The sequence below is a fragment of the Eleutherodactylus coqui genome, chromosome 6 (assembly GCF_035609145.1).
Source record: "Eleutherodactylus coqui strain aEleCoq1 chromosome 6, aEleCoq1.hap1, whole genome shotgun sequence".
Lineage (NCBI taxonomy): Eukaryota > Metazoa > Chordata > Amphibia > Anura > Eleutherodactylidae > Eleutherodactylus > Eleutherodactylus coqui.
Genome location: NC_089842.1, coordinates 117,322,926 through 117,338,585, shown reverse-complemented (window position 1 = coordinate 117,338,585; position 15,660 = coordinate 117,322,926).

Below are 15,660 nucleotides of genomic sequence, written 5' to 3'. Positions count from 1 at the left end.
GAGCTGCGGTCCACGGAGGAAGAGGATCCCGGCGGCCATCTTCACCGGTAAGTATAGAAGTCACCGGAGCGCGGGGATTAAGGTAAGCGCTGAGCGGTTTTTTTTTTACGTCCCTGCATCAGGGTTGTCTCGCGCCGAACGGGGGGGGGGGGGGGTTGAAAAAAAAAAAAAACGTTTCGGCGCAAGACAACCCCTTTAAGGATTTTTCCAATTACGACAAGATGGGCAGGGACGAAATTGTAAGTGCTTATTAGTGAGGTAAGCCAGACCTGTGTCGTGAGGTGTGGGAAAAATTAAAGTATGACTCGCAAGCAAATTCAATGAGATGATGTTTGTAAACACAACGGGACACACAAAAATGGGTGAAGGAAAAAGCAAGTCAGTGAGTTAAGGAAAGGTAGAAGGTTTAACAATGAACGGTGATAATAGTTGCTATCTGGAGTGGTGAATATAAGTATGTGGGTGGAAATGGGCATAAGTTGTATTGTGTCTGTCATTGGATAGCCTATTCTGAACAAAATATGTAAAAACCAGGGTACATAAGAGTTTTTCTTATATATATATACACTACATATACAATATGGGAAGTCTGATGTACAGTAAATACAATCCCAGTTTCTACTTCACATGAGATACTTATCAGTCTGTATATGAGTGAATGAAAACCCCAGTGAGTGTGAATTTGTGGGTATAAATGGAAGGGCCCGTATGAGAGTTAGATTGTGTTATATGGTGTGTACTGTTCGGTGGCTAGAAACTAAATGAGGAAAGAAAGACCAAACGCTGAGCCAGGCCACAGGGGGTGGAGCTAGCTGATGTAAGGAGATGGGAGGGAAGAACAATAGGAAGAGGTCTTGCTCCACCCTCCACACAGACCAGCCTAGGAGAGAAGTGTGTCTCCATTTAAGTGGATGGTGGTATATATATGTATATTGTGGTAATGTATAGAGGGAAGGTCACTCTTAGACTCCATGTTAAGTCTCTCACTTGAACAAATGTAGGTGACCAAAGGAGGGGCATCTAATTTTATTCCTGAGGGTAGTTGCTGTGTGAGATAATAGTCCAGGATTACCACAGTATATATATATATATATATATATATATATATATATATATATATATATATATATATATATATATAGGTTCATGGAGTATGGGGAGAATTTAAAAATATTGAGTTGTGTTAATTTGAATATTATTGGAAGAAAAATTGATACTAAAATGAGGTAATTGTGTACTTGAGACACCTAATAAGTACTTTAGTCAAATTAATTACAAAAGTTCTATTTTAGAGTGCATCTCATTTTCAATTAACAACAGTATTTTACGGGAAGATCGTTACATTTGGGAAAAAGAAGTAAATTTTTGATGCCAGAAATTGAGTATATCCCAAATGGCATCAGGGATACTAGTCCCTTATTAAACCAGTAGTTAACCATCATTTGTGCAGTTGTTATGGTTGTAGTTTGTAATAATAATATTTCCTCTCCTGTTTGCAGTATGTTTTTGTGCAGGTACCAGAGATGGTGTGGGGCCCCTGTAACATCATGCTCCCTCAAGGGGACATAAAATACTGCATAGAACACAAACTAAACATCTTTCACCTTCCAGACTAGCTAAGTATGAGACTGTCCTGCTAGCACCCTCACATATCGCAATCAAGTGGGGTATAGTTCCAAATGATGTTTCATATCTTTTACTGAATTCAGAAGGTTGAGAGGAGGGGCAGCAGGCGCAGACCATGACATTAAATAGCAAGCACATGATTGTATGATTGTTGGAAGATTAATGCAGAAGCAAGAGATACTAGGTGTCCTAACAATAATGTTGTAACTGCCATGGTTAATGTAAATCTTGAGTTTTACCCATAGATGGTTCCAAATATCGGTGAAATGGACAAGCAAAACAGGCTACGCAGTGGTAACCGACAGAAAGAGGTAATTGTACAAAAACCACTCTTTTCCCCCTGAGACACTCAGTTACGCAGGAAATAGAGGTGATGGCGCTCACTGAAATATGTAAGCTGGCTGCAGGTAAGGCTTTGTGTCTGCACCGACTTAAGGTACACATTTGGAATCATACACGATTTCACATCTTATATGGCACAGTGGAAGTTTCATGGGGTCCTTGAGTAAGCCAATCCAGAACACAGAAGCAGTGTCTTTGTTCTACAAGTTTTTAGCTCTTTCCGCACAGGTGACTTATCATCAAGTCCAGGCTTATGCCACAGAGACAACCACTGAGGCTGGAAGGAACCAGAGAGCAGGCACCGCAGCAGCCTGACTTCCCTTGAATGAGGTAACGGCTGGTAACCTGCTTGCACCTGTAACAGGTGTAGACATTTCTCTGTTGCTTGAATTACAGGAACAGGCCTCAAAAGAAGAAAAAGGAGGAGTGGAAAAGCGAACAGAATGCTACTGGGGTCTGGCAGAAAGGTAAATACTTGTGCCTCCCCTGCACGCTGTACTCCATGATGTCACACCTGATCCCTGAGCTAACCCATTCATCCAAGGAGGTAATGTGTGGTATGGTGTCTTCTGCTTGGCTTACCCCAGGGTTCAACACTGCTGCAATAGGGTTTGTACAGGGATGCACGATATGCGCCCGTTACAATCCAGGCCAATTGGTCAAGGTACCTTCTCGATGCGAGCCAGACTATCTGTATCAGTGACTGCAGGATGATAGCATACATCTACCAAAGGTAGGTGTTTGGAGTTGTTGGTTTGCATAGACTTCTTTTCATGTTATTTGGAGGCGTGGCTTGAGAAATAAAAAAATAAATAAAATGAAAATAATTTTTAACCCGCCAAAAATTTGACCTGAGAATATGTTTTATGAAAGTAATTTTGAATATTTGGATACACCAGAAGTCATAGTAAATAATTGAAGTAAACATTTTATTAGTCATCTACTTGGTCAGAACCACGCCTAAATGTAAGACTAAGTTGAGTCCCTATGAAGGTTTTGTTTGGTAATGCTGCTGTAATAGGCCTACACTTATTCCAGGCCAAAAAGGAGGGCCTCGTCTCCCATGTGAGTGCCTTACATCAGGAGTTATATCAACTGTCACTTATAAATGTGTATTCCCCTTGTTTCCAGATCAAGAGTCGCATAGTTTGCTTTCAGGTGGTTGGGTTGTCCTAAAAAGACGCAAGGAAGTACTTGGAATCAAAATACAGAGAACTCTTTCAAGTGCTGCTAACCACTACGATCACAGTGAAACTTCAAGAAAAGCTAATTTGGGTTCATGTCAGACATTGAGTAAAGATTATCAAGGGAGGAGACAAATGTGGCCCATAATCCTTCGTTATATGTAGGACCCTTGCGGTCATTGGGCTGTCATTTCTCTTCTCCCTCATAAGGGTAACAGAAGATGTACATCCTATGAAGAGGGTTATACTGTTTCATATGTAATGTGTAGAGGTGTAACTTGAAGCTCCCGGGCCCCGATGAAAAACTTGGAACCGGACCCTGAACTATAATGTTTTACTCATAGTACTAGGTTCCCTATATGAAGAAGAGAGGCCTTATGGGCCCCCTAAAGGCTCCTGGGCCCGGGTGCAACCTCTGTATCCTTTATAGTTACGCCCCTGGTAATGTGTCAAAGATCAGAAAAATGTCAACAGATACAATAAGGTAGCAGTAAGTGTACCAATGTTTCAGCCATATTGTGTAATCAGACCAATGTTAACATGTAACAAACAATATAACCTGAAATCACATCTTGGAAAGCCGATCACAATAGACATGTTATGGCATCTAAACTATGAACAAGGTGGCTTATGCAGAAAATGTGAAAAAGATCAATCTTTTAGGAGCCATCTACCTAGAATACCATTGGGAAACTGTAACATGTTGTGTGGTATTTTCCTTATCCTGGATATCACCCAGCAGTAGGAAGGGATAAGGCAGGAGACAGGGAAAGGGCAGCAGGCGTGTGGTGTCACCCTTGCGGGAGGCAGCCACATGGTGGAGGTGACAGCTAGGGTCCCCTGTAGGCGGTAGGGAAAGGGCCGAGAACCCAATTAGGAAGGAAAAACTATCCAGGAGAATGAAAATACGCACAACAAAGGAGGGAATTGTGGGAGATATCCTATATGTATTTTATGTATTTTTGTAAACTGTGAAGATGCTATGTTGTGTTTCCAGTCTAAACCACTGGGGGAAGGGAACATCGCCCCCCCCCACCTCCACAAGAATTGCAGGAGCAGTGTGTGTGTACAAGAACTGGTCAAACCGGCTCTAACTGGCAGAAACCTATCTAGGAATGTCTTTGTCTTCGACAAGCAGAGAGGAGAAACAGGATGTTCTTCTCATGAGACCAAATTCAAGAATGAACTGAGCGTGCTCACCGAAGTTCCTCCCAGATGGATGACAAGGATGACATCATAAGCTACCTCACAAATACCTCCCTCTATGAACGACCAATCAGCACGCTAAATAATGTAACTGTGTCCTAAATTGCCTGACTTCCTGTGTTGAAACTTATTTAAGTTTTACCCGCGCTTAATAAAGCTAGAGATTTTTTTGGGACACATGATGTAAGCCGTGTGGTCTTTGACAGGCTCTCCAGGCCTGCACATATTATTTAATTTGGAACGCACAGTATATCGAATAGCGAATTTTGCGCTAACATCAGTTTATTAATGCCCATCATGACGATTGGGTCTGTCTTTTACCATGGGTGGAGTTGTCGTACAATCAGCATGTGAGTGACTCCACCAAAAATTCTTTTTGTATTGTATATGGCTGACAACCCGGGATTCCCTTGCTGATCTCCACCATTGCTGAGGTACCAACACCAGTTGCATCAGCAAAGGGTTTTGCCAGGACATGGCAGGACAGCAAGGCTAAGCTTAAAAATTCAGTAGCTACTCTGAAGAGGCTTGCTGATCGCAAGAGCAGGGTACCTCCATGATTTTCATCTGGGGATAAAGTTTGGCTGTCCTCCAAACATATCAAGTTGAGGATACCATCCTTTAAGTTCGCCCTGTGGTTTTTGGGCCCGTTTGAAGTTCTGCAGAGAATTAATTCGGTCACTTACAATATCAGACTCCCTCCCTCCCTTGGTATTCCCAACTCTTTTCATGTATTTCTGCTTAAACATTTGATACTCAGCAGGTTTTCCAGAAAAACCCAAACCAATGTTTGCCCAGATTCATTCTGAAGACACCTTTGAGGAAAAATATTCTTGATGTCAAGAGGGTAAGGAATAAAACCTATTTTCTAGTGGATTGGAAGGGTTATAGGCGTGAGGAGAGGTCATGGGAGCCCTCCAAGAACATATACACCCCCAGCTCATTTGGAGATTCCTTCAGAGTAACTAGAAGGGGAGGAGGGTGGCTTAGGAAAGGGGTACTGTTAGGTATAGGAGACAGGTCTGCTGCTCTGCCCTGTCTGTTATCTGAGTTAGTATTTATTTTGCTCCAGCATCTCTGGAGTTAACAGCTGCTGACTCCTGCCCCCAGATGGAGGCTGTTTGCCAATCGCTCCACTATATAGCTCCCTCAGATCTGGTATCCAGTGCTTCCAGGTTGTTGTTCTTCTATAATGGCTCGTGGCTACTGCTCCTGCAGTATCTCTGTGACAACTGATCTCATGTCTGCTGTAGCTGTAAGCTACTTGGGTACTCATGTATCTTGACGCCAGGAGGAAGTCCTGATGGAGTCAAGATTGAAAGGGGAATGACGCCCCCTGTACGTGATTGGCTGGACAGCAGGGTCGACTGCAGGTCCTGGCAGCTCACTAACAAAGAATGTGAAAAGCATACAGCGGCCCCCCAATGCAGCCGTGCAGGCCCATGTGCAAGTGCCTTCCCTTCAGGCACTCCAGAAGGATGCACCCCCCTATGTGTTGCTCTGGTAAGTGCTGAACGGGCTTACCAGCAGGGAGGCCACAGCGGCATGAGGTGCTTTACCAGTGGTGGCTGGCTGGCAGCGGGGAGTCGAGAGTGGCAGCGACAGACACTGTAAGAGCCGGGTGTCGCTGACAACTGCAGCACAGCACATATGTCACCTTCACCTGGGCCTGGCAGTGGGGAGGCGAGAGCAGCGGTGACAGACACAGTGAGAGCCGGCAGCCGCTCACAGCACAGGCTGTCAGACCCAGCCGGCAAACAGCGTGGGAGTACTGTGCGGGTAAGACTGAGGGAGTGAATGCAGGGAGCCAACAGCGACGGGACTGTCACACACATGTCAGACCAGCGGGTTAACAGTGCATGAGCCGTACAGAAGGAGCACTTGCAGGGAGGCAACAGCGCCGTGACTGTCACAGACAGCGGACCTACAGGGGTGGAGCAGAGCGGCATTGCAGCACCTTGTAGGACCTTTGGGTATTATGACAATCGGGAGATATGGGTGTGACTGGGGCATTCCTCCATGGAAGCCCTGTTAAACCCCTAGCTTCCGGTGGCATCAAGATACACCAGTACCAGCTACTTGTGCTTTATCCTGATCTTCTGTTTCTGCTCACATCTTCAGTTCCTGTTTCTGCTTGGTATGTCCTGTTCTAGTTAGGGCCTTGACAAGGTTATTCAGACCCCAGGTTCCAGCTCAGGGCCATGCTTATCAGGACAATTACTCCGCTCTGTTAGGCAGGGACTTCATTACCTAATTCTAGCTCAGGGCTAGCTCAGTCACAGTCTCTGCCTTGTACCAAGCTACGTGTCGAGGCGTGAGCATCCAGTCTCTGGGTCGGCTGTCAGTTCTTCTGGGTGTTTTCCCCTTGCTCGGAGGAACGAAACAGTGCTTCCACATCCAAATACGTAACACTCCCTATGTAACAGAATATAACTACTATAATAGTGTCCCCTATGTACAAGAATATAACTACTATAATTCTGCTCCATATGTATAAGAATATAACTGCTATAATACTGCCTCCTATGTACAAGAATATAACTACTATAATACTGCTCCTATGTACAAGAATATAACTACTATAATACTGCCCCTATATACAGGAATATAACTACTATAATACTACCCCTATGTACAAGAATATAACTACTAACATATAGACCAACTTTCTCAGTTGTTATGCACTGGCCCCCTCCCATACCCACTCTTCCTGTATAGGGCTAATTTGATTGATTTGCTGTTATTAAGGATTCTCAGGATATGAAATTCAGCTTTAAAGAAATCAATTAGTTTGTAATTGGTAATATTACAGGATCTGGCTGAGAGAAAACCCATAAAATTACCTTAAGTGACTCTTTATGTAATGATGTGAAATTCTCCGCGCCGATATTGTGAGATTATAATAGATTACAAATGGATGAATTTAATATTTAATGCCATCCTTTCTGGACCAGGTGAATGTTTGTGCAGAGACAAGGTATGTAGAGGACATCTCGGAAGGCATAGGGGGTCAGGAGGACAAGGTAATGGGTTTCCAAGTGCAACTATTATTAGAAATAACTAGTAATAGAGATGAGCGAGCACCAAAATGCTCGGGTGCTCGTTACTCGGGATGAAATTTTCGCAATGCTCGAGGGTTCGTTTCGAATAACGAACCCCATTGAAGTCAATGGGCGACCCAAGCATTTTTGTATTTCGCCGATGCTCGCTAAGGTTTCCATGTGTGAAAATCTGGGCAATTCAAGAAAGTGATGGGAACGACACAGCAACGGATAGGGCAGGCGAGGGGCTACATGTTGGGCTGCATCTCAAGTTCCCAGGTCCCACTATTAAGCCACAATACCGGCAAGAGTGGGCCCACCCCCCCTCCCAACAACTTTTACTTCTGAAAAGCCCTCATTAGCATGGCATACCTTAGCTAAGCACCACACTACCTACAACAAAGCACAATCACTGCCTGCATGACACTCTGCTGCCACTTCTCCTGGGTTACATGCTGCCCAACCCCCCTGCCCCCTGCATGACGCAGTGTCCACAGCGCACACCAAACTGTCCCTGCACAGCCTTCAGCTGCCCTCATGCCACACCACCCTCATGTCTATTTATAAGTGCGTCTGCCATGAGGAGGAACTGCAGGCACACACTGCAGAGGGTTGGCACGGCTAGGCAGCGACCCTCTTTAAAAGTGGTGGGGCGATAGCCCACAATGCTGTACAAAAGCAATGAGAAATATAATCCTGTGCCACCGCCATCAGGAGCTGCACACGTGGGCATAGCAATGGGGAACCTCTGTGCCACACACTATTCATTCTGTCAAGGTGTCTGCATGCCCCAGTCAGACTGGTAATATGTACCTTAACAGTAACCGCGTTGGTGGTAATGTGGTGGTGACTGCGGACCTAGTAGCGCGGTTGTATTTTGTTGGTTTTCGGAATGTGGCCAGGATTAAAGGGGTTGTCCCGCGGCAGCAAGTGGGTCTATACACTTCTGTATGGCCATATTAATGCACTTTGTAATGTACATTGTGCATTAATTATGAGCCATACAGAAGTTATCAAAAGTTTTATACTTACCTGCTCCGTTGCTGGCGTCCTCGTCTCCATGGTGCCGACTAATTTTCGGCCTCCGATGGCCAAATTAGCCGCGCTTGCGCAGCCCGGGTCTTCTGCGGTCTTCAATGGGGCCGCTCGTGCAGAATGCCGACTCCATGTAGCTCCGCCCCGTCACGTGCCGATTCCAGCCAATCAGGAGGCTGGAATCGGCAATGGACCGCACAGAAGAGCTGCGGTCCACGGAGGGAGCAGACCCCGGCAGCCATCTTCAGCAGGTGAGTATGAAGACGCCGGACCGCCGGGATTCAGGTAAGCACTCTCCGGTTTGTTTTTTTAACCCCTGCATCGGGGTTGTCTCGCGCTGAACGGGGGGGGGGGGGTTAAAAAAAAAAAAAAACCTGTTTCGGCGCGGGACAACCCCTTTAAGTTGGCCGTGGCGGGGGATGTTTTTGAGGCACTACGTGTCCTCTCCACGTGTCCGTGGTTATATGCACCTTAACAGTAACCGCATTGGTGGTAATGTGGTGGTGACTGCGGACCTAGTAGCGCGGTTTTATTTTGTTGGTTTTCGGAATGTGGCCAGGATTAAGTGGGCCGTGGCGGGGGGATGGTGGGGGGGCTCTCTTGTTGTGTCGGTAAAGGTGAAATTCTTGGACTGCCACCAGACGAACCAATGCAAAGGCATTTGCCAAGAATGTTTTCATTGTTGGAGGAGGAGGGGGATGTTTTTGAGGCACTACGTGTCCTCTCCACGAGGCCGTGGTTATATGCACCTTAACAGTAACCGCGTTGGTGGTAATGTGGTGGTGACTGCGGACCTAGTAGCGCGGTTTTATTTTGTTGGTTTTCGGAATGTGGCCAGGATTAAGTGGGCCGTGGCGGGGGATGTTTTTGAGGCACTACGTGTCCTCTCCACGTGTCCGTGGTTATATGCACCTTAACAGTAACCGCGTTGGTGGGAAATGGCCTCGCCGCCATCATGTCTTTGGGAAGCCTCTGTTTCCACACCCCAGAGACATACCATTAGCAGCGGTATAGGCAGAGCCCATAATTCGTAACATTTCAGCCGTAGCATTAGGACAGGCCCCACTAACATATCACTAGCAGCATTATAGGGGGAGCACAGTATTAGTTCCATTTCAGTAATAGTAGCACTCAAGACAGGCCCCAGTAACAATTCCGAAGCAGCAGTATAAGAGGAGCATAGTCTAAGTTCCGTTTAAGTAATAGTAGCAGCCTACACAGGCCCCAGGAACAATTCCGAAGCAGCAGTATAGTGGGAGCGCAGTCTTAGTTCCATTTCAGTAGCTGCAGTATAGCCAAGGCCCAAGTTACATTTATGTAGCTAAAGTGTAGGCCAACCCCACACACCTTTCTGTACCATGAGTGCAGGCGAAGAACATAGAAATTGCTATGATTACACTGTAGGTGAGGACCCAAAAAATTTGGTGTACCAACAGTACGAATGTACCTCAGTAAAAATTAGCCATGCCCAACCAAGATGGCAGGTGAAACCCATTAATCGCTTTGGTTAATGTGGCTTAAGTGGTAACTAGGCCTGGAGGCAGCCCAGTTTAACGAAAAATTGGTTCAAGTTAAAGTTCCAACGCTTTTAAGAGCATTGAAACGTATAAAACATTTTTAGAAAAATTATATGAGTGAGCCTTGTGGCCCTAAGAAAAATTGCCCGTTCAGCGTGATTACGTGAGGTTTCAGGAGGAGGAGCAGGAGGAGAAGGAGGAATATTATACACAGATTGATGAAGCAGAAATGTCCCCGTTTTGGATGGTGAGAGAGAACGATGCTTCCATCCGCGGGTGCAGCCTACGTATTGCTTAGGTATAGCTGCTGTCCGCTGGTGGAGAAGAGAAGTCTGGGGAAATCCAGGCTTTGTTCATCTTGATGAGTGTTAGCCTGTCGGCACTGTCGGTTGACAGGCGGGTACGCTTATCTGTGATGATTCCCCCAGCCGCACTAAACACCCTCTCCGACAAGACGCTAGCCGCAGGACAAGCAAGCACCTCCAGGGCATACAGCGCTAGTTCAGGCCACGTGTCCAGCTTCGACACCCAGTAGTTGTAGGTGGCAGAGGCGTCACGGAGGACGGTCGTGCGATCGGCTACGTACTCCCTCACCATCCTTTTACAGTGCTCCCGCCGACTCAGCCTTGACTGGGGAGCGGTGACACAGTCTTGCTGGGGAGCCATAAAGCTGTCCAGGCCCTTAAAGACTGTTGCACTGCCTGGGCTGTACATGATGCTCGATCTCCGCACCTCCCCTGCTACCTGGCCCTCGGAACTGCGCCTTCTGCCACTAGCGCTGTCGGATGGGAATTTTACCATCAGCTTGTCCGCCAGGGTCTTGTGGTATAGCAACACTCTCGAACCCCTTTCCTCTTCGGGAATGAGAGTGGGAAGGTTCTCCTTATAGCGTGGGTCGAGCAGTGTGTACACCCAGTAATCCGTAGTGGCCAGAATGCGTGTAACGCGAGGGTCACGAGAAACGCATCCTAACATGAAGTCAGCCATGTGTGCCAGGGTACCTGTACGCAACACATGGCTGTCCGCACTAGGAAGATCACTTTCAGGATCCTCCTCCTCCTCCTCCTCAGGCCATACACGCTGAAATGATGACAGGCAAGCAGCATGGGTACCGTCAGCAGTGGGCCAAGCTGTCTCTTCCCCCTCCTCCTCATCCTCCTCATGCTCCTCCTCCTCCTCCTGAACGCGCTGAGATATAGACAGGAGGGTGCTCTGACTATCCAGCGACATACTGTCTTCCCCCGGCTCTGTTTCCGAGCGCAAAGCGGCTGCCTTTATGGTTTGCAGGGAACTTCTCAAGATGCATAGCAGAGGAATGGTGACGCTAATGATTGCAGCATCGCCGCTCACCACCTGGGTAGATTGCTCAAAGTTTCGAAGGACCTGGCAGATGTCTGCCAAGCAGGCCCACTCTTCTGAAAATAATTGAGGAGGCTGACTCCCACTGCGCCGCCCATGTTGGAGTTGGTATTCCACTATAGCTCTACGCTGCTCATAGAGCCTGGCCAACATGTGGAGCGTAGAGTTCCACCGTGTGGGCACGTCGCACAGCAGTCGGTGCACTGGCAGATTAAAGCGATGTTGCAGGGTGCGCAGGGTGGCAGCGTCCGTGTGGGACTTGCAGAAATGTGCGCAGAGCCGGCGCACCTTTACGAGCAGGTCTGACAAGCGTGGGTAGCTTTTCAGAAAGCGCTGAACCACCAAATTAAAGATGTGGGCCAGGCATGGCACGTGCGTGAGGCTGCCGAGCTGCAGAGCCGCCACCAGGTTACGGCCGTTGTCACACACGACCATGCCCGGTTGGAGGCTCAGCGGCGCAAGCCAGCGGTCGGTCTGCTCTGTCAGACCCTGCAGCAGTTCGTGGGCCGTGTGCCTCTTATCTCCTAAGCTGAGTAGTTTCAGCACGGCCTGCTGACGCTTGCCCACCGCTGTGCTGTCACGCCGCGCGACACCGACTGCTGGCATCTTGATTGCGAGACAGAGGTTGCGGAGGAGGAGGAGGAGGAGGGTGCTTTAGTGGAGGAAGCATACACCGCCGCAGATACCAGCACCGAGCTGGGGCACGCAATTCTGGGGGTGGGTAGGACGTGAGCGGTCCCAGGCTCTGACTCTGTCCCAGCCTCCACTAAATTCACCCAATGTGCCGTCAGGGAGATGTAGTGGCCCTGGCCGCCTGTGCTTGTCCACGTGTCCGTTGTTAAGTGGACCTTGGCAGTAACCGCTTTGGTGAGGGCGCGTACAATGTTGCGGGAGACGTGGTCGTGCAGGGCTGGGACGGCACATCGGGAAAAGTAGTGGCGACTGGGAACTGAGTAGCGCGGGGCCGCCGCCTCCATCATACTTTTGAAGGACTCCATTTCCACAACCCTATACGGCAGCATCTCAAGGCTGATGAATTTGGCTATGTGGACGGTTAACGCTTGAGCGTGCGGGTGCGTGGCGGCGTACTTGCGCTTGCGCTCAAACACTTGCGCTAGCGACGGCTGGACGGTGCGGTGCGAGACATTGGTGGATGGGGCCGAGGACAGCGGAGGTGAGGGTGTGGGTGCAGGCCAGGAGACGGTAGTGCCTGTGTCCTCAGAGCGGGGTTGGATCTCAGTGGCAGGTTGGGGCACAGGGGGAGAGGCAGCGGTGCAAACCGGAGGCGGTGAACGGCCTTCGTCCCACCTTGTGGGGTGCTTGGCCATCATATATCTGCGCATGCTGGTGGTGGTGAGGCTGTTGGTGGTGGCTCCCCGGCTGATCTTGGCGCGACAAAGGTTGCACACCACTGTTCGTCGGTCGTCAGGCGTCTCTGTGAAAAACTGCCAGACCTTAGAGCACCTCGGCCTCTGCAGGGTGGCATGGCGCGAGGGTGTGCTTTGGGAAACAGTTGGTGGATTATTTGGTCTGGCCCTGCCTCTACCCCTGGACACCGCACTGCCTCTTGCAACCTGCCCTGCTGCTGCCCGTGCCTCCCCCTCTGAAGACCTGTCCTGTGTAGGCGTTGCACACCAGGTGGGGTCAGTCACCTCATCGCCCTGCTGCTCTTCCTCCGAATCCTCTGTGCGCTCCTCCCTCGGACTTACTGCCCTTACTACTACCTCACTGCAAGACAACTGTGTCTCATCGTCATCGTCCTCCTCACCCACTGAAAGGTCTTGAGACAGTTGCTGGAAGTCCCCAGCCTCATCCCCCGGACCCCGGGAACTTTCGAATGGTTGGGCATCAGTGACGATAAACTCCTCTGGTGGTAGAGGAACCACTGCTGCCCAATCTGAGCAGGGGCCCGAGAACAGTTCCTGGGAGTCTGCCCGCTCCTGAGCATGTGTCATTGTAGTGGAGTGAGGAGGCTTGGAGGAAGGAGGAGTAGCAGCCAGAGGATTTGGATTTGCAGCACTGGACGGCGCAGAACTGTGGGTGGATGATAGCTTGCTCGAAGCACTTTCTGCCATCCATGACAGGACGTGCTCACACTGCTCATTTTCTAATAAAGGTCTCCCGCGTGGACCCATTAATTGGGCGATGAATGTGGGGACGCCAGAAACGTGCCTCTCTCCTAATCGCGCAGCAGTCGGCTGCGATACACCTTGATCAGGAGCTCGCCCTGTGCCCACACCCTCACTTGGGCCTACGCGTCCTCGGCCACGTCCACGTCCTCTAGGCTTACCCCTACCCCTCAGCATGCTGTATTACCAGTGATTTCCCAGGCAGCAAATAAATTGGCGCAAGCCTGCAGGACAAATAGAATGTTTCCCTTTTTGGGAAACGGAGGGCCCACTGACTATATTCAATCAGATAAGATATGTGTTGCACAGAAATGCAGTTATATGAAGTGCAGCAGAGCAGTTACTTTTCACAGGCAGCAAATAAATTGGCGCAAGCCTGCAGGACAAATAGAATGTTTCCCTTTTTGGGAAACGGAGGGCCCACTGACTATATTCAATCAGATAAGATATGTGTTGCACAGAAATGCAGTTATATGAAGTGCAGCAGAGCAGTTACTTTTCACAGGCAGCAAATAAATTGGCGCAAGCCTGCAGGACAAATAGAATGTTTCCCTTTTTGGGAAACGGAGGGCCCACTGACTATATTCAATCAGATAAGATATGTGTTGCACAGAAATGCAGTTATATGAAGTGCAGCAGAGCAGTTACTTTTCACAGGCAGCAAATAAATTGGCGCAAGCCTGCAGGACAAATAGAATGTTTCCCTTTTTGGGAAACGGAGGGCCCACTGACTATATTCAATCAGATAAGATATGTGTTGCACAGAAATGCAGTTATATGAAGTGCAGCAGAGCAGTTACTTTTCACAGGCAGCAAATAAATTGGCGCAAGCCTGCAGGACAAATAGAATGTTTCCCTTTTTGGGAAACGGAGGGCCCACTGACTATATTCAATCAGATAAGATATGTGTTGCACAGAAATGCAGTTATATGAAGTGTAGCAGAGCAGTTACTTTTCACAGGCAGCAAATAAATTGGCGCAAGCCTGCAGGACAAATAGAATGTTTCCCTTTTTGGGAAACGGAGGGCCCACTGACTATATTCAATCAGATAAGATATGTGTTGCACAGAAATGCAGTTATATGAAGTGCAGCACAGCGGTTACTTTTCCCAGGCAGGAAATAAATTGGCGCAAGACTGCAGGACAAATACAATTTTTCCCTTTTTTGGAAACGGAGGGCCCACTGACTATATTCAATCAATAATATATGTCTTCTGGCCCTGCCTACACAATTCTCTCCCTGTAGTATTACTGCAAGGCGCAATGCTCTGCAGACAGCCGATTTTGAAAAGAAAAAAATATGCAACACTGCTAACAGCAGCCTGCACAGTACTGCACACGGATAGATGTGGCCCTAAGAAGGACCGTTGGGGTTCTTGAAGCCTACACTCACTCCTAACACTTTCCCTACCTAAGCACCACTTCTGTCCCTGTAGTATTACTGCAAGGCGCAATGCTCTGCAGACTGCCGATTTTGAAAAAAAAAAAATTTGTGCAACACTGCTAACAGCACCCTCCACAGTACTGCACACGGATAGATGTGGCCCTGAGAAGGACCGTTGGAGTTCTTGAAGCCTACACTCACTCCTAACACTCTCCCTACAGCAGCACCAGCAGCAGCACTTTCCCTCAGCTAACTCAGTCACAAGGCATCTGAGGCGAGCCGCGGGAGGGGCCGACTTTTATACTCGGGTGACATCTGATCGCCCCAGCCACTCACAGCAGGGGGGTGGTATAGGGCTTGAACGTCACAGGGGGAAGTTGTAATGCCTTCACTGTCTTTCAATTGGCCAGAAAAGCGCGCTAACGTCTCAGAGAGGAAACTGAAAGTAACCGGAACACCGCGTGGTGCTCGTTAAGAGTAACGAGCATCCCGAACACCCTAATATTCGCACGAATATCAAGCTCGGACGAGTACGTTCGCTCATCTCTAACTAGTAATGAACTTGTACTTTTAAGATACATTATTTTTTCAAGGACAGTTTCTATTTTGAATAATAGCATTAGGGGATAATGTCCAGGTAGTCATCAGGCCTATGTTATGTCACCATGTGGTTGAGTGACTAGCAATTGGTTGCCCTACAACATGACTCTCCTGCTGTTGCAAAACTACAGCTCCCAGCTTGACCTTACTGTCCTAACATGCTAACATGTAAGGAGCTAAACCATTTTTAATGGGAGGAACCCATTAGCATCTTTTTTGAGGGTGCACTGATAAGTC